The 25,334-nt window shown below is 45.9% G+C and overlaps 1 protein-coding gene across 2 annotated transcripts in view; it reads right to left on the reverse strand.

Moving 5' to 3' along the window:
* ZNF385B (zinc finger protein 385B) overlaps positions 1-25,334 on the reverse strand; it is a 1,043,801-nt gene that overhangs the window by 726,289 nt on the left and 292,178 nt on the right. The window lies entirely within an intron of this gene.

A 25,334-nucleotide genomic window follows, 5' to 3' on the forward strand; every position in this document is an offset into this window, starting at 1 on the left:
GTTGTGGCACTTTCTGTGAGACCACGCAAAGCCACTTGAATGTCTCATAGATATGGAGTAAGTCAAGGCCGCGCAAATGGCTGCATTGCCTTACATTGCGCAATGGAGGTGTTCCATGGGCATTGCGATGGGTGTTCCCATGCAACATTCATGGATTCTGACGCATCCCCAGATTTACAAGACCTTGCAAACCTGGGGATGTGCCAAAACCTTACTCCTCCAAGGAGAAATATCTTTATTTTTCCTTGTTTTGTCTCTTTCTAAGTGTGCCACATTCTGCATTCAGCAGCACACATAGAAAGAGGAAAAAGCCTTCCAGGATTGCTTTTGTGCAGGCAGGTTCACCATCCTGCTACAATGCAGACACCCTTGCACCATGGTGAAAGGGTGTCTGCTTTGGCGCTAGGCTGCCAAAATAGCACCAGCGCAGCAGGAAAGGACTGGAACTCTCTGCAAAGCTTAAATATGGCGCATTCCTGCCCTCTCCCTTTGACGTAGTGCAGTGCAGCAAGGTGACTTGCTGTGCTGCCCTGCACCAAAAGCTATAAATATGGGCCAGAGTATTAAAAACCAAAGCTACAGCACAAGGGGAAATCCATGTGAGCAGATAAATTTGGATCACTCTGTTGTGTTTTGTGTGTGTGACTGTTTACATATACAAAAGCAAAGAGGGAGAAGGAGGTTTTGGGGCTGGGTCTGTCCTCCTTATAGCATATATAGCATTACAAAAGAAGCCTAGCTAAAAAGAAGAACCATAGGCTGGATAGGAAAAAGTATTTTCCTGTTAGAAAAACCCTCACCCACCGGGGTTACACCTTGGTGGCATGCTTCATCATTGGGTTTCTTCCCGTTCTGCTTCGGAAGTGGGGGATTTAAGTAGGAAGTCAGGTACATTACATCCCCCACTTCCACAGCCCCCTTTTTAATCATACTGCCTCCAAGAGATCTATTAAATCATTGGAATTAGTAGGAGACAGGTATTTTTAACTCACCCAAGGCCCCACCACTCCTATCCCTCCTATGATTCACATTGACAAGACTACATCAGTGCTCTTACGTATCCCTAGGTCCTAGCATGCCCTGCTCCATAGCGGAATGGGAATAAACCCAATGAAGAAGCATGCCACCGAGGGGTAACCCTGGTGGGTGAGGATTTTTATAACAGGAAAATCATTTTTCCTATCTATCCTGTGGTAGTTCTCTTTAGCTGGGCCCCATTTGTAATGTTTACATATGTACACAAATATATATGTTCACAGATAAAATAATGGTCAAAGTGACACGCTGGCATTAAAGAAAACCCAAACCACTGAAATATACCAGTTACATTTTAGCAAACTAATTATAACCTGCACCCCTATCATGCACTGCTTCTGAATACACATACTACATCACTCATGACCAGTGTTTTAAATAGAAATAAAAAAGTGCTGGTACTCTCTATTCAGAGTTACTATTTGCTCCTGAGGGGTAACAGTGCTCCCCCATTAAGTATATTACAGTAGAGCTGAAAAGTGCAGACACTCTCCCTTTCAAATTGAAGAAGTGCATGCACTCAGTACCAGACAGTACCTGATATTTTAAAGCCCTGCTCATAACATGTTAAACGACATAATTGACACTGACATTTTATTCAGAATGCCAAAGTTCAGACTCAGATTTGAAGCCCAAATTCTTAACAATTTCAGCAGATTGAGACAGGTCCTCACTTCAGAAAGCCAGACGACAGGCATTTGGAGATTGCTATGCTTACCCTCCATCATCACCTCTGGTTTTATTATTTCAGGTGGAGCCATCCATCTGCTTCCTGACTCCCCCATGCAGAGCTGAAAGGAAGTGCCAATCCCATCCAGGTAATGGAAAAATTATAGAATTATCTGCATATATGAACACATGTTGATTAAGCCAATAGGTGTAGCATGTGGCACGAAATACAGTAGCATTGGCTTTTCAAATACTTGTTTGGTTTTCCCCTTCTTTATTACACTCCAAGATGGCCACACTGCATGCGAACACATACGTAAACACAGATGGCCATTTTGGAATCATTTTTATGATGAAGAGAAACCAAAACTATTGAAAGAAAGCCATTGTGAATCAGTAAACAAATGGACAAGCAACACACACGTTAGGGGGTCATTATGACCCCGGCGGTCGGCGATAATGTGGCGGTAGTACCGCCAACAGGCTGGCGGTACTTACCGCCACATTATGACATTGGCGGGTTGGCTTAAGCCAACCCGTCAATGTACCACTCTGACTGCTATGGCGGTAGAAGCCGCCAGGGCTGGAGCTAACCATCTCCAGCCCGGCGGCCGCCATTGTGCCACCTGCGGGATTATTTTCGTAATGCCACGAAAACCATGGCGGTAGACCCTATCAGTGATAGGGAATTCCTTCCCTGTCACTAATAGGGCCCCCCCACCCACTAATAGGGCCCCCCCACCCCTTCTTACCTCTCCAAATGCCCCCACCCCACCCCCTACCTCTCAGACCCCCATCCCCCCTTACAGCCACACCCCACTTCACACACACACACATGCATACACACACTCATTCACACATACATACACGCATGCATACATCCAATCACACACACATCCGCACACACTTCCAAACATACACACAGACACGCATTACGATTTCAAAACATGCACGCACTCACACTTTCATACATGCAAACACGCATTCAACACACACCCGTATTCATGCACACACATACATTCACCCCCACCCCCACTCACAACACCCTCCTCCCCCCCTCCGCTGTCGGAGACCCGACTTACCTGGATCCAGGGGGTCCTCCGGCAGGAGACGGGACGGGGCGTTGCTACCTCCAGCAGCGCCCAGCAGCAGAACACCGCCAGGCCGTATTATTTGTCATAATACTGCTGGCAGCGGTCTACTGGCGTCCGCCAGTATGGCTACAGCAGTTTTTCTGAACTTCTTGTGGCGGGAATCCGGCTGTGGTCATATTATGGCGGACAGCTGGTAGCCGCGGTGACAGTCTTTTGGCGGTCGTCGCCATGGCGGTAGGCTGTTTTTACCACTGATGTTGAAATGAGGGCCATAGTCCTTTATGTGCTGAACATGTGAGTGCTATATAGAAGCCTATCAGGAATCAGCAGGTTGGGAAACTGGCATCACGCACATACCATGAGAATAAAAAGCAGCTACATACATTTGAGCATCAGGTGGGTAGAAAGAGGACTCAGAACAAAACAAGATGCTTACCAATATATTACACAAGGACAACTGCCAGAAAGAGACTGAGACATTGGGATTAGCAACTTTGGAGAAGTGACCAATGGTGTTTGGGGAAAAGAATAGTGTGTTACAGCGAGCAGTAGTTTTAGGCCATCGGGATCTTTTGAAAGGTAGATAGTTCTAAGTCACACTAGGCAGTACCGGTGTAAAGAGGCTCAACATTTTGACCATGGCACTCAAAGATATTGCATTTGGGGTGTTGTGACTCCCACTACCCACTACTCACTAGTCCGTTCACTGGCCTTTGTGTTCCAGCACCTTTCTTGATTTGTTCTCTCTTTGGTCCCTCGCGTTTCCAGATTCTCATCTTCTTCCTTGTTTCTAAGTCCTTACATGCTGCCAAATAATGCTCCTGGTGTCCTGGAGCTTTATGGGTTTCATTACAGCTTTCCCATAGGTCACACTGAGGCCCATATTTATACTTTTTTAGCGCCGCATTTGCGCCGCTATTTGACGCAAAAGCGGCGCTAAAAAAGTATAAATACTGGCCTGAGTGCGCCGATTATGAGACAAGACGATGAACGCCTGCCTTGAGCTGAAAACTGGCAGCACCCTGTACCAGTCACTGGCAAAGTGTGCCCTTCCTTGTTTTTCTCTTTCCTTTCCCATTAGGCCAGAACTAGTGAGCCTTCTGGTGCTCCAGGGGAGGTCTCTTTTAAAAGAATGGGGTTTGCATTGAATCTGCCTGCCAGTAATCATGTATTCCAACTGGTCTTGACAAAGCCAGAAAAACTCATAAGCAGCTGACAGAATGCGGCGAGGGAGCAAATACGCGGTGGGTTGGTTTAATATGTGATTGACCACTCTCTGTGTCTTTGGAAGTCTGCAGTTCTGCAGCCACAGCATTTTCTGCACAGTCCTGGATTTGCGGCACTTGCCGGTGTTTGCCACATAATCCATTGCCTTCTACATAATTTGCTGATTTTAACAAAAAAAAGTTAGTTTCTAGCTCAAGAGGAACAAAAGTTACTAAAATGTTGCCACAAGTGTTGCAGCACAGTGTAAGGGCCTAGACTGTGCAGTGACAGGTCTGTTTCTTTTGCTTATTGCTGCATTTCGGTATTAGTCTAATACTAATGACGTGAAGCCTCGGTTCACAAGGTGCTAACACTGTGAAGAGTGACCAAATAGTGAAGTATTACTGTTAAAAAGTCCCATATTACACTGCCTTTTCTTCCCACATAGTTTAGTTAACCCTGCTGCACAATTTGTCCCTACACTGCCGCATTCCACTGTCCCTGACAATGTCGCCAACCCAGGGGCGTAGGTTCGCGGGGTGAGGGGGGTTAGGGGTGTTACACCCTCCTAATAAATGTATTTTGTGATAAATAGTTGGGTACAGATGCTTTCATCAGGTACTGTTAGGTGTCTCGGATTTCAGGAGGAATGTTTATACAGAGAAACAAAAACGCGCACACACGCTCTCTCCCTCTCTGTGTTCGGAACACACAATAATGTGCCTTCTCTCACCATCCTCATGATATGCCAGTGTAATTGTCAGAAAATCGGAGCCCACACCCCCCAACTTTACTGACCAAGCAATGCCCGTGCTCGAGCCATGGGCTAATGAGAAAGAACAGAAAAAGGTTTGAAGTGGATGGGAGCTAAAACCTATTTTAAGCATATGTTTTAAGTTATTAGATACAATAGATCCAAAGCGGTCTGTATGCAAAAACTAAAAGGAGGCGACCTTGGGCATGGATGACCTTTGCCAGAGACTCAATGTAGACGTTGGACAGGTACTAAATCACATCCCTGTGTGAAACTAGAAGAGATATGGTTTTGGTTTTATAAGAATGAAGCAAGCCCTACATTGGCCTGGCTCATGATCCCAATCAGAGTCTGCCCAGCAGTGCAGCGTATTCAATAGTGTCAAAAGCTGCTGAAAGATGGAGAAGTGCCAAAGCACTGCCATACATATCTTGCATACCAGAAGCAATCCTTGACCTTACCATTAAATGTCACATGCAATTACAAATGTTGCAAACAATCTAACAGATGCCACTGCAAATCATGTTAACCATAACACTATGAAAGAGATAAGTATTGCTATAGTATTATTACTTTGATTTGGTGTGCGCGTTGTAGTCCTAATGGCGATCTGCAAAATTCTGCGGATTTTCGGTTGTAATTCACAGCCATAAATCCACTTTTACTGTTTTTTTTCAGTGAATTTGTAAGATGTTCTAACCAAGGAAAACCATAACCTCATTTTAACTGTGAGTTTTTCCAGTGAGTTTTATTTTTTTATCATATACCTCATGCAACATTTCCCTACACCCAACCAACCACGGACAGCCAGTGTTGCTGCACACAGGTAACCCCTCACCCACTGTGTCACTACCCTAGCGCTGGGGCACTACGCAAGTAATAACTATGCACTTCACAAATCACATTATTAATATTAACGTTAAGAGGCAGTCAAATTCTTAGCTGTGTGTATGGGGTAGCCTGCAATTCCTAACCTTTGGCCAGACTCAACCTCTGCAGGAAGCCAACTCCTCTGTTACAGATGTTAGCAGTACACAAGGGAAGCTGGCCACAGGAGGCCAGACCCGGGGCCCAATTTCACAGCATGCGGCCATCCCCAGCTTGGCTAAGGGCTAGGGCACGGCAGAGAGAGGTGATAGGCCCTATCCCCTGCAATTAACAAACTATCCCTCTGCATACAGCCTTTGGCCAAGCGCAGTGGGGGTTGGCAGGAGAGGTTGGACTGTCGGAAGGCCCTCTTCCCAACTCACTGTGTGCGGCAAGCCCCGGCACGTGGCCATTGGCGAAGCACCGCCGTACTACACTGAATATTTCATTTCCCATTCTTTTTTAATGACTTGCAAACATCGCTATAAATCGCTTTTTCTAATATTAATTTTATTGCAAGAGGGGTCCATTTGTGCCCCCCTACATAGACCAGGATACATGGTAGGTTCATATGCCCCATTAGGCTCTTTTTCTTTCTATTTTTCCAACCAGATACACTGTGTTGAATAAAGGTGACCGAAACAGACATTTTTCTGTGATGGCCAGCCAATCAGAACCTTGGTGGATCCACAACGGATGATGGGAGAAAAATTATGTGCCTTTACATTTTGAATCAGATTCACAAATCATCCATGAATTTGAGACTTGACAGAGGATCTACAAATTAGTGGTGCAGCTATCATTTTTTTTGCACCCAACCAAACAAAGGGCTTCTTTGAGTACATTTCTATTTACACGCCTAGCTTGGTATAATTATCTTCAACCCATTTTTCTGTATTGAGGAGAAAATATTCCTATCAGTATTTACATGGGAAATGTCACTTTTGGTGAACCCCTATTTTACTGCCCTCGGTTGACGAATCCAATGTGTATGTACTTTCATTTTTGGAAATTTTCATGCAGATTTGGTAACAAAAAATAATCAGGATGTACATTTGGTAATTTGCATTAAGACGTAGTTTCCTTGCAGAATTGTACAGATTTGATTTTTTTAAATGAATGAATGTAAAAAGGATCTGGCTTTGTAGTATGTATTGAAGAACAGCTTGATGCTAGTCTCATTTCCATATCAATGAAGACAGAAATGCTTCCCATTGAAGGCAAATGAACGTAATAAGATTTAACAAAGATGAATTTATCTTGGATAAGTTCTGGATATTATGATTTGTACAGTGAATAATGGTCTCGAAGTGTAAGATGAAGATGATATTGTTACTGAGATTGCACTATGTTTTCTATTTCAGTTCTGTTGGCATGTGTATTCCTAAGGTGGATCAGATCAGGAATTTCACTTGAGTTTGACAAAGGCTTGCTTCTTACCTCATTTATAGGTCGTGTGTATATATATATATATATATATATATAAAACAAAGGTTATTGTGACGTTACAATTAGGTGAAAATGGAAATTAAAAAGTAACCTTTTAAACTAAATAAAACGCTGAAATTAACTTGCCATGCACAGTGATATCATAAATTATGTGATGTCATTCCAGATGTCATCAGTGATGCTATCAATACAATCATAGAACATGTCATGAGTGACGTAATATTTGAGGTCATGAGCAGTACAGCCAGGTTCTGTGTACAACACCCCACAAGCGGCTGATCTTCAGCCATAAGCATCATCCAACCCCCTTTGGGTGGCTGACCCTCCACTGAGTCTGCCTGCCCCAAAGGATATCCACTCCACTTTTTTGAATTGTTTTTTTGATTCTGTAGACTCCTGCAGAAGTAAGGGAGATCACATTGGATCTGACTCTGAGGGTTCACACTGGCTGAGCTCTGTGGGATAGTGGCAAACCCTCAAAAAAATGTTTTGTTTTAATTTGGCCACTGGGGAGCCTCCACCCACAAGGTCTAGGGGGTCAATATACCTATACCCTACACCCTTGTAATTTTTTTTTTTAATTTAATGACAATAGGATTGGGTCCCCGGGTCCTGTAATGGAGGCTGGAGCATTTGTTTTTATTTTGCAGCCAGCCAATGAGGGATTAGCAGGAGCTTTGAGCTCCCATAGGACCTGAGCATCCAAAGGGTGGAAAAAGCCCCCTTGACCAATCAGACCACTGTATTATTTGAAGTTGTGTACCAGCGGGAACCCTCCATGCCCCTCCCTACATATATCTATAAGTTGTAGACCTTCATCTACACAAAACTATTGAAATGATTTATAACAAATCACAAAAGCTTGCATTCTGGGTAAAATTCTATCTGTCTGCCAAATTTGGTTTCATTCTATTCAGCAGTTTTGGCTGTAGCGCTGTTAAAAAAGCCATATGGAAATTGCATGGGTAAATTGTGGTTGGGGATGCACTCTTTTCCAGGACCCGCTTGACGGATCCCCCAAAACTTTCCAGGAAGCAGCTGATGTGGATGATTTTTTTTGTAAAGTTTCATGAGGATTCATCAAATGGTGCCAAAGCTATTAACAAAACAAACAATCCATTTTATTTTATAACTAGGTTCTAACTATAACTACACAGTGGTGACCACCACTGTGTGATGGATGTACATGTTAGTCTGGTTCAAACACTCAAAAGTACTGAAATTTGCTAGTTATGGTTATCAACACACACAACACACATCACAACTCACACTGACCTCAATGTTGGTCTCCTGATGTTAATATTGATTTCTTTTTTGTTTCTGCGCCATTGGCAAATTGGTGCTTTCAGCAGAGTGGACAGCGTACGTTATGGGGTGCTGTGTGCTGGCCTGCAAAAATGTTTTGGGATAATTCATGAATCCACAATAGGATTCACAAATTTAAGGCAAGCTTCATGCTTTGAATCTTTGCCTCAGATTCATAATTCCCTTGTAACTCATGAATCCCCGACACCTAAGACAACAGGATGGCTCACAATGGAATTGTGAATCCAGTGACTTTTTCTACAACTTTTTTTTTAATTTAAAAAAAGAGAAGCCCTTTCGTTGTCCCCCACTGTGGCTCGGTGGTCATTGTGTCTACATTGCCCCCTTATAGGGTCTTGTACTCCACAACCTGTAATTGCTGTTGCAGCAGAAATTTCTCTTGTTGCAGCCAATCAGCTTTCTTGGATCCATGGTATTAACAATGGATCCGAAAGGGACACAAGGGCGGCAACGGTGGGCACAATTAAGTGGAGCATGGAGCCTTGGCAGCGCGCCTCGGCGACCCGAGTGAGAGGTCCTGCGCACGGCTCCTGCACCATAGAGGATGAAGGCAGAGCCCACGGGCCACAACGAGGACAGCAGCCGCAGGCTCGGTTAAGAAGAGTATAGAACCGAAGGTGAGGCCTCGTGTACATCTGCTGCACCACCCAGGGTGACGGTGCAACGAGGGCAGCTACCGCGGGCTCGATTGAGGAGAGTGCAGAGCCTCAGTGGTGCGCAGTAGCGCCCTGAGGGAGAGGTCTCTCGTGCAGCTGCTTCACAGTTCAGGACGACAGTGGAGCCCGCGACCAACAAAAAGTGGGACAGACGCAAGCCTGCTTTGATTTAATTCTGCTTGCACCTCGGATCCAGTGGCACCTTGGCGGCACACACAACCGGAGACCCAGCGAGGAGGACTTAAGCCGGGCTGTCGCAATTTCTGAATCCTGGGTCAGAGGCAGAACCCGCGACTTCCAAAGTGAGGTACAGCTGCGGGCCCGTTTTCTACCGCTCACCCCGCCACAACTGACAGCATGGGCAGCGCTCCCAGAGCTTAGGGCGTCATGCCGGCTTTTTGGGTCAGATAGGGTTTCTGCCCCTCTCGAAGTGCCAGTTGGTATCCTCCAGTGCCCTGAGTGCCAACGGTTGAACTGAATGAGGGGTGAGTTGCCCTGTAGGGATCTAGACAGTGGCTTTAGGGTCCCTTTGGACTCACGCTGCACCTGACCTCTGTCCTCTATCCCCCCCACTTACTGACGGTCCCTTGCATCCAGTGGGAACCTCTGGACGCCGCATTTGTCTGGAGTGGAGGCCAGCAAAGAGTCTGTTGACCGGAGGGACCGATTGACAAGTGGAACTATCCTTTCACCCTTTTCTCGCCCCTCCTACAGTGGGCCGCAGTGGTCTGCAGTTCACCGTGCCAACTACCCCGAGTCTGTCCAGCTGAACCCTAAATCAATGGGAACACACCCCGCCTGATACATCCCCACCTTGCCACCCCACACTGGAAGCACGTGAGATTTTCAACTGAAAGCCTTGATGGAGAGTTTGGTAGATCACCTACATCAGAATATATACTCCAGAGTACGGTATCCCTGCGCCCTGTTCCTACCCTGCACCCGTGGTCTACGGCGCTGACCTCTATTGGTCTCTGGGAGAACCAAGAATGACCGCTCACGCCCCACGACCACATCTCCATTACTGACCTAGTCTCTTTATCCAGATTCTGGATCTGGTCTTGACAGTCTCCCCGCTGTATAAGTGACCCTCAGCTCCAGTGGGACACACTATCCAATCCTCTAGAGGAAGGACACGCATGACTAGGTGGTACAGCTAGGTGGTACAGCTAGGCACGGCAATAGAGGACAAGCTGAGATGCTTAGTCAACACTCTGACCCTGCTGCGGCAACTGCTGCCCCTACGACACTGGACCTCTAGTTTTGTGCTCTACCGGCTATTTTGGCGCTCTTCATTCTCCCCACCTTTTTTAGATGACCCCCGCAAACTGTCTGGCAAATTGCTCTTCTCGGAAGCTGTTTCGCAACCGCAACCAATGTCCTCATCCGCCGTCCCTCCCAATCCCAGTTACATGGACGCCCTATTGAACCCCCACCCAGATACTGCCATGGAGCGTATTCTGCAGGAAATATCCGCAGTAGGCCGCCGCCTGCTAACCAATGGACACTAAGATTATGGACCTATCAGCAGACTTCATGTCAATTCAGGCGGACATTGCATGCTTTCAGGCCAAAGTCATGGATCTGGATCATCGCCTGCATACCGTCGAAAGTGAGGTAGCAACCCTCTCGGAAAACAAACCAGGTCTGCAATTCCTCCAACACAAAATCACAGATCTAGAGGACCGGTGTCCGCTTTTTTGGTTTGCCGGAAAAAACAGAGGGCACAGACCTGAGGACCTTCCTTCAAGGCTTCATCCCTACCCTCACAGGCCTTACTTTTTCCCCCATTCTGGAATTCCAACGAGCCCATAGGACTGAATGTGTTGCTATTAATTGTGTTTGACCAATGGCTTTGTGTTTCACCACTGCGCATATTAGTTGCTCAATGTTCACTAGTAGCACATTGTATGTTTTGTTCAGCCTAGCCACCTATTGGCTTTGACACGGCATTAGCCATTACATTCTGTATTCTGCCTATTGGCTTTGACATGCTGTATTCAGTTTAGCTGCCTATTGGCTTTGACATTGCATTAGCCATTACATTCTGTATTCTGCCTATTGGCTTTGACATGCTGTATTCAGTTTAGCTGCCTATTGGCTTTGACATGATATTAGACATTACATTCTGTATTCAGCTCAGCTGCCTATTGGCTTTGACATGACATTAGACATTACATTTGATATTTAGGTTAGCTGCCTATTGTCTTTAACGTGGAGTTAGACATTACAGTTGAGAATCCAAGCTGTATTTTTCCAAGCTATGTTTTTCCACAAGATGAACCAAGCTGTTTTCTTCACACCAGACTAGACCTGATAAGAGAGAGTACATTTGGTGTTTTCCTTTCTGCTCAGGCTTGGGAAGAGGAGAAGTCTAGGAGATCTGGCCAGTCTCCAAAGTCTTGCGTAGTTTTCCCGAGTCTGAGAGGAGGGGGCACGTTTTTGTAAGGATGACTCGGGGCTACAGTGAGTTATATTCAAATCTGCTTGACTTCAGGCTGGAACTAGGCGCCAGTTGCCAGTCTCCCGTTTGGGTAGTTAATCTCTTTCTCGCAGTTGACCGGAGTCATCAACTTGCAGACCCCAGAAAGATGGAGCTGAATATGTAGGCCCTGCCGCCTTGCTCAAACGGTGAATATTTTTTTTTTTTTTGCTTTGCTAATGTAATCATATAAAGATATATAATCTGCTGTGTACATTGCAACTGAGAAGTACTGTGATATATTTTGTTTTCATTGCTGCGACTACTTTTACTCTTTTGAACGTGTGCTTGAAATCTATTAGTTCGTCTCTCAAGAACTTGTGGGTGGGGAAGAATTAACAACAAGAAAAGGTCTTCTTTGAACTCAGAAGTGCATTCTAGAGAGGTTCTGTAAGCTCTGATACGAGATAAGTAGGAACGCAGAACATTTTGGTACCAGAAGCGGGGTCAAATTATAGATTTCTACGTGCACAATTTAAAAGTGTAATTGTTTTTTTTTTGTTGTTTGGAGAATTACAGAAGCACGGCAGACCATGTTTGAAAATGCATGTGTAGTTAAACTGCCTGATGGTGCTGTGAGAAACATGTTTTCTTTCTGTGATAAAGCATATTTAGAAAATGTGCATTTTGGAAGCAATGATGATCCTTTTGTTTTTGACAGAAGGGTTTGGATACTTTTATCTGCTTACAGAAAAATGCAGGAGAAATGTAGGCAGTTGGAACATGAAAATAAGAATTTACGTGAGCAAATTAGCCACAATACATTAATGCAAGATAATGCTGAAAGTTATAAAAATGCTGTTTTAGAAGAATATGGCCCTCATTCTGACCCTGGCGGTCTTTGACCGCCAGGGCGGAGGACCGCGGGAGCACCGCCGACAAGCCGGCGGTGCTTCAATGGGGATTCCGACCGCGGCGGTAAAGCCGCGGTCGGACCGGCACCACTGGCGGGGTCCCGCCAGTGTACCGCGGCCCCATTGAATCCTCCGCGGCGGCGCAGCTTGCTGCACCGCCGCGGGGATTCTGACCCCCCCTACCGCCATCCAGATCCCGGCGGTCGGACCGCCGAGATCCGGATGGCGGTAGGGGGGGTCGCGGGGCCCCTGGGGGCCCCTGCAGTGCCCATGCCACTGGCATGGGCATTGCAGGGGCCCCCGTAAGAGGGCCCCTAAATGTATTTCACTGTCTGCTGCGCAGACAGTGAAATACGCGACGGGTGCAACTGCACCCGTCGCACAGCTTCCACTCCGCCGGCTCGATTCCGAGCCGGCTTCATCGTGGAAGCCTCTTTCCCGCTGGGCTGGCTGGCGGTCTGAAGGAGACCGCCCGCCAGCCCAGCGGGAAAGTCAGAATTACCGCCGCGGTCTTTCGACCGCGGAACGGTAACCTGACGGCGGGACTTTGGCGGGCGGCCTCCGCCGCCCGCCAAGGTCAGAATGAGGGCCTATGTCTTTTCCCATTCCAGTAATGAGGGGGTTACGACAGCTGTGAGACAGTCTGAGCCTCCGTGTGAGCCAGGTTTTTTGGCAGTCGAAGTGCATTCCTTAACTGATAACAGGGAGAACGGAGCTCAGAATGTGATTTATGAGGTACCATCGCAAAATGTGCAGTTACTGGCACAAGTAAAACGAAAGATTTTAGAGTTTCTTACTGTTTGCACTAAGCAAGAGACACCGAGTTTCATTTGCTTGTTTGATTTTTGGAAACAGAATAGCCCTCATCTGAGTGAAATCCTAACACTTTGGTATATGGTCCCTAGGAAAAAATATATGCCGCTGCGCGCTTGTGATTTGGCAAATGAAATAATTCAGACTTTAGGTTTCTGCGCAGTGCAAGAGGGAAACACTGATTTACATGTAAATCAGGAACAAGGGAAGAAAAGAGTGCCCCTAGCTAGGATCATACACTGGATCTGGTACCTGCAAGACAGGGCTAGAGTACCACAGGTAAAAGAGTCACCAGTGAAATTGAGTCCACCATTTGAATTCGTGTCCCCTGAGGATAAAAAGCAAGTTTGTTTTACTAATGATTCATTGACTGAAATGTTGTTTTCTGGCACAGGAGAAGGAACAGCGTTGTACAATGTGTGTCAGATTTTAAAGCAAGAGCTGCGTGAGATGTGTCATTTTTACACTGATTCTTGGTTCACTGCCAATGGTTTAGCCGTTTGGTTTTCCACATGGCTTGTACATAATAGGTTCAATTCCCTTGCAGATGTTAAAGGAAAAAATTCTGAGTCTGAAGTGTTCACCCAGAATTCTGACGTAGTGGGGATGGCTAAGTGGGTGCACCAGAAATGTGAACAGCTGGGAGAAAAAGCCACTTACAGGTGGGCAGAGATGAGAGAGATGCACATTCCCCTAGATTTGAAAAAAACTGTGCAGCACGCACAAGAGCAATTTGTCCCACAAGCAGTCACAGAGCAGGTGGGGAGAGGAAAGTTACCAGGACAGATATGGCAAATTGATCAGGTTTTAAGGGGAATGATTGCTGCAGATTACCTAGACGAAATCAAAATTATGCTGATAACTAGAAAAGAATCTGATTCATTCATACAAATTGGAGACGGAATGGCCCAAATTGTCAAAAGTGCAGTGAATGGAGGTTTGGTAAAGAAGAGTCTGCCCCAGCCCTTCTGACAGTGCAAGAAAAGGGAAGCTGTGGTGCAGCAGATAAAAACCTCAGTGCTGAGGTGTGGGTTGAAGCCCCAGATGACCCTCCAGAACCTGCAGAAATTATAACAAAGGGCCCTAAAAACGTCCTGCTGATTATAAAACAGAGAAAGGAAGAGAAAGGGTACATTTCAAATGACAAATGTTATTTGCAAGAAAAGTCATACTTGTTTCTTTTGCAGATCCTACCATGTTTCGCCACTGTCCCTGAGTGTGCTGTGTGGTCCCCCTTCGGGTGTGTGCGTGTGGGGTCGGGGAAGGGACCGAACCCCCAACCTGAACCTGACTGAGTAAAGTGCAAGCACCATAGATCCATTTTGCGCAAATGGCGCCTTCAGTTCAAGTTCAACTTGTTTGATTGCATTCTTCCACTGGAACTGAGCAACCTTAACAGTTAACTGTCTATGTTTTTTCGTATGGAACTCTGACTTTCACTTACCTTCCAGCAAACCTTTCAGGTGGACCGTGCACCTTTACATGAGTAGAACTCATGCTACATCAAATTGCTATTTTAGAGACACTATAATCTCATTCAGAGTATAAAAGTTTCAGTCTTTTCTGTGTAGATGTATCTGATGTGAAAGGTTATGAGTTCAATATGTTAATCCACTTCCATTGCTTTACAGTGATTGCTTTGATCATTCAAATCTGATTTGATGATAATGATTTTTGTGTTGATGTTTTTGTTTTTTGTTTGAAACAAGAGATATGTGAAACAACATTTCATTGGTTATAGGGTGGAATGTGATGCTATTAATTGTGTTTGACCAATGACTTTGTGTTTCACCACTGCGCATATTAGTTGCTCAATGTTCACTAGTAGCACATTGTATGTTTTGTTCAGCCTAGCCGCCTATTGGCTTTGACACGGCATTAGCCATTACATTCTGTATTCTGCCTATTGGCTTTGACATGCTGTATTCAGTTTAGCTGCCTATTGGCTTTGACATGATATTAGACATTACATTCTGTATTCAGCTCAGCTGCCTATTGGCTTTGACATGACATTACATTTGATATTTAGGTTAGCTGCCTATTGTCTTTAACGTGGAGTTAGACATTGTAGTTGAGAATCCAAGCTGTATTTTTCCAAGCTATGTTTTTCCACAAGATGAACCAAGCTGTTTTCTTCACACCAGACTAGACCTGATAAGAGAGAGTACATTTGGTGTTTTCATTTCTGCTCAGGCTTGGGAAGAGGAGAAGTCTAGGAGATCTGGCCAGTCTCCAAAGGCTTGCGTAGTTTTCCCGAGTCTGAGAGGAGGGGGCACGCTTTTGTAAGGATGACTCGGGGCTAAAGTGAGTTAGATTTGAATCTGCTTGACTTCAGGCTGGATCTAGGCGCCAGTTGCCAGTCTCCCGTTTGGGTAGTTAATCTCTTTCTCGCAGTTGACCGGAGTCATCAACTTGCAGACCCCAGAAAGATGGAGCTGAAAATGTAGGCCCTGCCGCCTTGCTCAAACGGTGAAGAATTTAATTTTTTTTGCTTTGCTAATGTAATCATATAAAGATATATAATCTGCTGTGTACATTGCAACTGAGAAGTACTGTGATATCTTTTGTTTTCATTGCTGCGACTACTTTTACTCTTTTGAACGTGTGCTTGAAATCTATTAGTTCGTCTCTCAAGAACTTGTGGGTGGGGAAGAATTAACAACAATAAAGGTCTTCTTTGAACTCAGAAGTGCATTCTAGAGAGGTTCTGTAAGCTCTGATACGAGATAAGTAGGAAGGCAGAACACTGACCCCTCCACGAACATACTGCCGAGAGCCCCCGTCCCATAATTGCCTGTTTTCTATGTCATGAACAGGTCTGCCAGCTGTTGACAAATGCAAGGGCACATGGCCCATAGCGACACGATGGCCAGGAAATCCATATTTCTGCAGACTTCTCCCGAGAGACAAATGAGAAAAGGAAGGCATTCCTTGCACTCAGACCTCAATTGCGTCATCTGAACATCAAATTTGGACTCTTCGAGCTGGCCAGAATGTGGGTAACGATGCATGGTAAATCCAGGGACTTCTTCGAACCTATGGATCTGAGCTCTTTCTTAGATGGCCTCTCCACCCAACCTATGGATCAGGAAACCACAGTTCTTACGACAAACCCTCCCTTGCAACATGACATCTACACACGGAAGTTGATCCTAGCAACCTCCGCATTCATGCTGCAACACAAAAAAGGGGGGAGATTCCTGAAGCGCCCTCCGAGATCTCAGGATGGAAGAGATATGGCCTTCCAGGCAGTGGCAGACATTACCCAGTGGCCGCTCAGAGACAGAGACAAATCATAGCCCCCTTTGAAGCTCTCTCCCCCTGCTGACTGATTCACTGGCATGTCTCTTGGGGATGCCTGCCGGAACTCTTACTATCCACCAGCAGTAACCCAGAATGACCATCGGTTGAGCGCTAAGTACCACGCATGTTTATCTATGGTGTTATTATAGTATATCATTGTTATCTTTGTTCTCATTATTGCTTTTGTTATTGATGCTGTAGCCATAACACTAGTTTGGCTGGGGTCATCCCCACCCCATTATTCCTCCTTTGGGCACTCTTAAACCCAGTACATATTGGTAATAGTGGGTCCACCATTTTATCTCCTGCACCCCACTGTTTATTATTGCATCATCGCACTGCCCCCATATCCATATTATGCAATTCTATGATTTAGGCCCTGCTCTACTTAGCAAGTTGGAAAAAAAAAAAAAAATCAAAGCAAAACAAATACACGAACCACACAATAAACAAGAAACAGTACCAGGAACTGAACATACCAAAGCAAAACAAGACAGTATCCCTCACCCCCCTTGCCTATGCTGGGCTATATATCTCGTTGTCATACCAGGCTGGTGGCCACTAGGCGCTCCTCTCCCCCACCCCATCCCTCCTACATTCCCAGTAGTCTATTTGGAGGCCTCCTATGCTCACCATTACCATGAATTTAAAGCCCACCCCCACTGCCTAGGGTGCACCCTACAATACCCTTCCTTTTTTGCTTTTGTCTGGGTCTGACACACCCTACATTATCATCAAGACCAATGGGCACACCTGTGCATGACTCAGGATCCCTCCCATTAGCCCCTCTCCTCCCGCTCCTCCACCCTGGTTATGATGTGTCCTAGTTTTCTTCCTATTGGCTCTCTGCCTCCTCCCTCCTCCTCCGGTGCACCTGGCCCTGGATTTCACAGGATTAGACCCACAGTTTTAAAGAGCTAAGCTCCCACGAGATATCCCACTTGATTTTGCGATGAACCTGAACTACTTTCTTATCTCTCTCTCTGAGCCTAGTATATCTATTCTGTTTGTTTTTATCTCTCTCTCTCCTTTCTCTTTGCCTCCTTCTTCCCTCCCTTCCTGACCTTCCCCCTCTTTTTTTACGCTCCTCTTCTTCTCTAGTTGGGTCTATGCTCCTGAGTGCGACCGCGGCTCACCCCTCTGCCCTCCCTTCCCTCTAGTTCTTTCTACCTTATACCCCACCTCGACATAGATAGCTTGAATAGTCACACCACACTTCATAGACCTGAAAGTACCAGTCCTGTCCCTACAGACCCACGTGGCAGTTCGAGGCATGGGGACTGCCCTCCTGTTGACGACAGTATAGTGGAACGTTCATGTCCTCATGCATTATATCAAAAGAAAAAAAGTCCTGTCTTACTTACAGTTCAAATGTACAGATATTGCCCTCTTGCAAGAAACACATGTCTCCCTCAGAATCTGAAAAACGACGCCAAGACTGGGTGGGCCGGGTGCCCTAAAGCAGCAGTCCGCCGTCCAAATTTGGATGCTTCGGCTCTGCGCGCAAATGTGGAGTCACGATTCTAATCTGCTGCTCCTTACAATTCAAGGTGCTCAAATCATGGTCTGACCTGGAGGGCCAATACATCCTTACCAAACTCAAACTCGGAGGCCTTACACTCTGTGTAGGGTCCGTATATGCTCCCACGGGCTCTAAACATTCATTCCTTTTGCATTTTAATCGTCTCCTGATGGAGATGGGAGCCTCTCACTACCTTCTGGGAGGAGATTGGACCTTGGCTCGTGACGGGGTCCTGGATCGAATGAGCAGGTTAGATATCAACAACAGTGCAGACAGAGCCCTATGGGGGGATGTACTGGCAGATCATGGGCTGATGGACCACTGGTACCTTTCACCCCCGCTCGATTGGGAGTACACATTTCTATCGCATGTCCACTGAACACAGTCCCGGTGGACTACTTCCTCATCTCTCATAAACTGGTTCCCGTGGTTATGGACTCCTGGATCCCGGTATCTGATCATGCCTCGATGCTCTTAGAACTAGAACCGGACCTTGTTTCTCCAGCATGCAAGCCATGGCGTCTGAACGTGTTGCGATATCGTACACCTCAGGGCAAGGATCAACTTCATGCCCATTTCTCTACCTATATAACTGACAAGAGAGACTCGGTTTCTTCCCCTCAGGTTTTCTGGTCTGTGGCGAAGGCAACAATGAGAGGACAACTTATGAAAGATGCTGCCCTCGCTAACACCCGGAGTCGCTCCCATCAACAAGACCTGTAGGAAATAATAGTAACATGCACTTGTGAATACACTGTGACCCCCTCCCTGGGCACACGCAATGGAGCTTAATGTCCTCTATACCTCCCAGGCGGAATATGCACTACAAAGGATGAAGGGCAGACATAATGAGCAGGGGAAAAGGCAGGGTGATTGTTAGCAGCCCAACTTCACCAGCAAGTGGCAGTGCTAGCCATTCTTGCCACATGAGATACTGATGGTATGCTGCTCACACACCCAAAGGACATAGCTGGTGCATTTGGGTGCTTCTACCACACCCTTTACACCCCCAACACTGCAACAGACGATGGTAGTCTCGCTGTGTTTTTTGAGGAGGCCCGTATACCCAGTCTCACGGAAGAGGGCAAGGGGCTACTAGAGGGGATCACCAACTTACCCTACCATAAAGCCCCTGGGGAGGATGGTTTTCTAGCAGAATTTTACAAATGGACAGGACCTGAAACAGTAGACTCTCTGTAAGAAGCTTTCTGGGGCGCAGAAGGGACAGGCTCTTGAACCCTCTCTCTAATAGGGCATCCATAGCAGTCCTCCCAAAGCCCGGGAAAGATCTATTACTATGCTGCAGCTACCGTTCCATTTCCTACTTCAATGGAGATGTCAAGATACTGGTTGGTGTCCTGGCGACCCATCTCAAAAAAATTATTCCGTCCCTTATTCACCACACTCAGATAGGATTTGTACCCGGCGATCATCAAAGAATCACCTCTGCACTCTAGCAGATATGCTTAGGACTACTAGAGACTCCAGAGAGGAGACCGTGGCTATCTCCCTTGATGCAGAGAAAGCCTTTGACAGAATAGAATGGTGGTATCTCTTCGAAACCTTAAAATGTTTCGGCCTAGGGGATAGCTTTGTCACAAAAGTCCACTGGCTGTGTGACTCACCCACAGTGCAGGTCAATTCTGGGGGTTTCCTCTCCGATGCGTTGCCCGTTAACAGAAGGACACGGCAGGGATGCCCATTATCGACACTGTTGTTCCTTCTAGCTGTCGAACCCTTGGCAGTGCTCATATGTAGATCCCCATCCATAGCCAGCGTCACCATCCAGGATGGCCGCTTTGTGATCTCCTTATATGCTGATGACATAATACTTATGCTCACAGACCTCACTCACTCCCTCCCAGCTCTACAAGCTATCCTTATGGAATTTAAAGCACTATCAGGGTATAAAATCAATTGGGACAAAAGAGAAGTCCTACCTCTAACCCTGGTGACTACGAGCGCAGCAATAACAGACTTCCCTATTTCATGGAAACAATTGCGCTTCAAACATCTAGGAATTCTCATCAACAGGGGCATGGACCAGATGGTACAGGATAACCTTAACAGTGAACCCCTGTTCACTCACACCTAATGAGATTTTGTAAAATGGTCTCAACTGGGTCTCTCCCTTTGGGGGAGGGTACAGGCCGTCCAAATGGTAACTTTATCATGATACACATACGTCCTTGGAATGTTACCACTGCTGGAACCTTTACCAATGCTCAGGAAAGTAGGGGCCATATGTACAAACACATTTTCCCATAGACACAGAATGGGTAAAACCCTTTGCTACATCTGGCCCTAGATGCCTGCATATGTAAATTTGTATGGGGCTCTATGCAGCCATGGCTTTTTTGGTGCCCTCCTTGTATAAACCAGTTTGCACCAGTTAATTGACCCCTGGTCCCTTCTCTGACATGAAACTGGACAATGGAAAGAGAAGTAACCACTCCCCTGTCCATCACCACCCCATGGGTAGTGCCCAGAGCTTCTCCAGGTGGCCACTTGATTCTGTCACCTTAAATTTAAGATGGGGAGAGGCCTCTGGGAGCATCTGAGTGGCCAGGACCGGCAGGAGACATCACAGCCCCCTCCTGATAGGTGGTCACCCTGACAGGTGACCAATCCCACTTTCTGGGCTATTTAGGGTCTCCCTCTTGGGTGGGTCCTCAGATTTGATGTGTAAGATTCCAGCAGGATTCCTCTGCAACATTTGCTTCACCTTCTTGCTATTGGACCTGCAACTGGATCCTCCAGGATCTGACAATCTGCATCTACAAAAACGACTCTGCTCTGCAACATTGTTTCTCCAGCTCCTTTCAGCAACTGCAACATTTTCCTGGCTGTGCATCTTCTGAGGGAAATACGTCTTAAGTCTGCACAAGAAGCAGGAAGGAATCTCCCTTGGAGTGAAGGAGCCACTACCCTGCATTCGCAGGCATCAATTGCAACTATGACAGACTGTGTGGATCTCCTATCCTCCAGACCTGTATGGATCATGCAACATGGGTGGTGGTCTGTAGTGGTTTCCTTGGTCCTCTCTACCAGCTGTCCAACTTGGGAGATGGTAAGCCCTTGCCACTCCACGCAAGACAGTACCCCCATGCACTACGTCTCTTGCAGCTACCAAGGCTTGTTGGCATCTCCTCCAAGGGATCTTCAGGCTCCATGTAGCCCCAGTCCTCAGTTCTCTTCCCTGCAATGCACAGCCCTCTGCGTGCTTCTCCAGCAATGTGGGACTCCTTTCTAGATGTGCTGCATGGGCCTCACCGAAACTCCTGTGCTTGCTGCCTGTGGTTTGCATGTGGGGTGTGCCTCCTCTTCTTGCAACTCACCTCACTGCTGAGGGTCACCCAGGACTCCCCTCCATGGGTTGAGTCCTCTTGGACCTTGCTAGTCCCCGGCAGCTCCACTTTCGTCTCCAACAACATTTGCCTTTGCTAAGGCTTGTAGGTGGGTTTTCCACAGCACTGACTGACTGCAATCCTTCTTAAGGCGTAGGACGTTGACTGCATCACTTCAGGAACTCTTCAGCTGCTCCAGTGCTGACACCGTCGACCTGGTCCTGCATCCACAGATGGGTGGGTGGTGGCTCCTGCCACGACCGGACACTCCAATGTGAACTGGACTCGGTCCCCTTCCTTTACAGGTTTCCTCTACCAGGATACACCTTCGGTTTCTTGCAGTCTTGCTTGGGTCTTCCAACATCCTCTTCTGAAGTCCTTTTGGTGGGTTTGGGGAGAACCAGGTACTTACCTCTTTTCTCCTGATCGCTAGGGGGCACTCTGGTACCTACCTTTTGGGGTTCCTAGTTCCTCCAGCTCCCCTCTACCGACTTCACTTCCTTGGGTGGGGGCCCAACTTTCACATTCCACTTTCTTAGTATATGGTTTGGTCCCCCCCTGGGCCTTCAGTACTTACAATTGTTTTCACTTCTTTTATTGCCTTTTATGCTGATTCCTCACTTCTAATGTGTATATAATAGTGTGTTTACTCACCTGCTAGTGGAGTATTGCCTATACCGTATTTTAGTATTTTTGTTACCATAATAAAGTACCTTCATTTTTGTAATGCTGTGTGGTTCTTTCATGTGTGTAAGTGATGTGTGACTACAGTGGGATTGCATAAGCTCTGCATGTCTCCTAGACAAGTCTTGGCTACTCATCCACTGCTACCTCTAGAGAGCTTTTTTTGCTTCCTAGACACTTACTACACCTCACTAATAGGGGATACCTGGACCTGGTATAAGGTGATAACATCATGGGTGCTCACCACACACCAGGCCAGCTTCCTACAAAGAGTACCAGGCAAGAGGTGCTCCTCACATTCACATGCTACTATGGATAAAAGACACATCCACATTTGGAACAGAAAGTGATGAGTCAGTGTTGTCTTTTATAGAACAGAATGTCACATGTACCATACCAAAGCACACTGGTGAAGAAGGTCTCAGAGAATAAGTTTTGTGTTTCTAAACACATAGATGTGGGAAGGACTGTCGTCGTAAATACAGATCAAAAGGAACATTTTACATAAGATGTCAATTTGAATTTCCACGACCTGTCATTTCAAAAGGAAGAGTAAACAGTTTTTTGTCTTCAGTTAGACACACTCTGACACGGAAATCACCAAAGAACACATACAACTTAAAGAAAACCGAAGATTCCAAACATATTAATGACTACAATCCTGTGAATTTAAAAATGTGGAATGCTGATATATACATACAATTTGTTCCAGACAACTCCATTGCCATGGCTTGGTATGTCACATCATACATCACAAAATCTGAAAATTCTGCGATTAAGGAGATGTGGGAGGAGATTTCTAAGGAGAAGACACAGAGCAAGAAACTGTATTCCTTCAGCCTGAAAATGCTTTCCCATAGGAAAATGGGGTCCTATGAATCCTGTGACAGATTGAGTTCTGTAAGTTTGTTCCCAAAATCAAAAGCAATTGTCTGGGTAAGTCTTAGTCTAGCTAGTACAAGAAACAGAGTGTTCAGTCTTTCCCTGAAATTAGGACCTAACAGAGTTTGACCCAGAAAGTACAGACATTGTAAAGTCAACTATGTTGGATACACACTATCCAAGAAGAAGTCCACATCTAGAAGACAGACGCCTTTATGGAATTCTTAAAAACTACTGACATAGGAGTAATGTAAGTGAATACCTTGAAGAAAGGAAATATACAGTATGTGGATGTGATGATGTTTAGTTAAACATGCAAAAGAAAAACGAATTAACCACTGAAAACTCAGCTTCTGAACTCCTGAGAAAAGATATGTTTTCTATTTAGCATTTCTTCAACTATTCAAACCTTGGCACACTGAATTGGAATTACTTGAAGATTATGACTGCAATGAAGATTGTTTTAATGCTGTAAAATATAGTATTCAGTGTCCCATTGTTAGAAATGGGGTCTCTAGTTGGCAGAGGTATACATCTTTGTCCAAGTAGGGACCACAATCCTAATCAGGGTGAGTCATAACACAATCCAAATTATCGTGCGCTCTTGTGAGCGGGCTTCTGCCCAGGCCCTCAGTGCCTTTTGTTACTCCTCCTTCTTGGAGGCTCCACGAGCAGGTACCCCCATCACTTTGCAGAAATATTTCAGCTGGTTGACGGTATATGACTCCAGCTTGGCTAGGTCAAACTCTGCAGCTTCACTTGTGGACCCAGCCAGAGACATGTTGTAAAGGATTAGATTAGCAAATGTCAAACAGGGAAATGTATAGCAAAAAGAAACAAAAAGATGATCTTTGACTGTGGGTGGGTAGTGTACACGTAGCTATTGTATGGCACTGCACAAACACAAGTCCCATCCTAACCGCTGATCACCAGTGTAAGAAATGGGGTCTCTAGTTGGCAGATGTATACACCTTTGTCTAAGTAGGGACCACATGCCTAGTCAGGGTTAGTCACAACACAATTCAAATTATCCTGTTCCCACCCTCTGGTAGCTTGGCACTGAGCAGTTAGGCTTAACTTAGAAGGCAATCTGTAAAGTATTTGTGCAATAACTCATACAGTAACACAGTGAAAATACCACCCAGTTGTAGAAAAATAGATAATATTTATCTAAATAAGGTAATTACGACAAAGGTCCAATAAGCACAAGTTGAAATATCACTCTTCAATGGTTTAAAAGAGTCTCAATCCTTAGAAACAAACAGTTGTCTCTTTGTTACACACAATACCTGGTATGCGTCAAAAATAACGACGCATGGAGACCGCAGAGGAGATGCGTGAAAAAATAAGGTGGTGCATCGTATTTTCCGACACGGCACAGACAATGCGTTGTTTCTTTCCACGCTGCAAGGGGTTTACATCTTTTTTTTTTGGCATGCAGTCTTGGTTCCTCACTGCGATGTGGGGATATTTTGACATCCAGGGATAATGCGTTGAAAATCCTTGACTCGCTGAAAGAAGGAGCAGGCACTGCGTCAATCCGATAGGCAGTGAATCAAATTTTCTGTCGCAAGATAGGCGCTGTGTCAAATTTCCATTTGGGAAGTTGGAGCTGCGTCGTTCTGGTCGGCTATTCAGTGATTTCTCAGACCCAATGCAGGCTTCACGTTGATATCTGTAGGCATGCGCCGATTTTTCTACGAACACGAATTTCTTGCAGAGGTGAAGTCTTTGTTGGCTCTGAGACTTCAGAAAGTGGAGGCAAGCTCAATCCAAGCCCTTAGAGAGCACTTTTGGGGAAGGCAAAGTCCTTCCATCAAAGTCTGAGGCCAGCAGGACAGCACGGCAACATCAGGGCAGTAGTTCTTCTCAGCAAAGCAGTCCAGATATGTCCTTTGGGTGGCTAGGCAGCTCATCTGACAGGGTGCAGGTATAGGTCCAGAAGTGTCTGAGTTGGTGGGGTCAGAGACTCTGTTTATATACCCCAAAATGACTTTGAAGTGTGGGAGACTTCAGAGAGTGGTATTACAGTGCACAAGGTCCCCTTTCAGCCCATTCCTGTCTCCCAGGATCCCAGTGGGGGGTTATCAGTCCAATACATGAGGGCAGGCCACTGGCCTTTGAAATGTAAGTGTCAGGCCCTCCACCCTTCCAGCCCAGGACGACCCATTCAGTATGCAGATGAATGCAGATGTTACTGAGTGTCCTGTGTTTGTGGTTGTCTTGGTGAAATGCACAAGGAAGCTGCCAACCAGCACAGACCAGACTCTGATTGGAGACAAGTTGTAAGGCACAGGTGGTTTTAAGTGCATAGAAATGCTCACTTTCTAAAAGTGGCACTTCTAAAATAGTGATATAAAATCCAACCTCACAAAGAAGCAGGTTTTTAAA

Source organism: Pleurodeles waltl, chromosome 3_1 (assembly GCF_031143425.1).
Source record: "Pleurodeles waltl isolate 20211129_DDA chromosome 3_1, aPleWal1.hap1.20221129, whole genome shotgun sequence".
NCBI lineage: Eukaryota > Metazoa > Chordata > Amphibia > Caudata > Salamandridae > Pleurodeles > Pleurodeles waltl.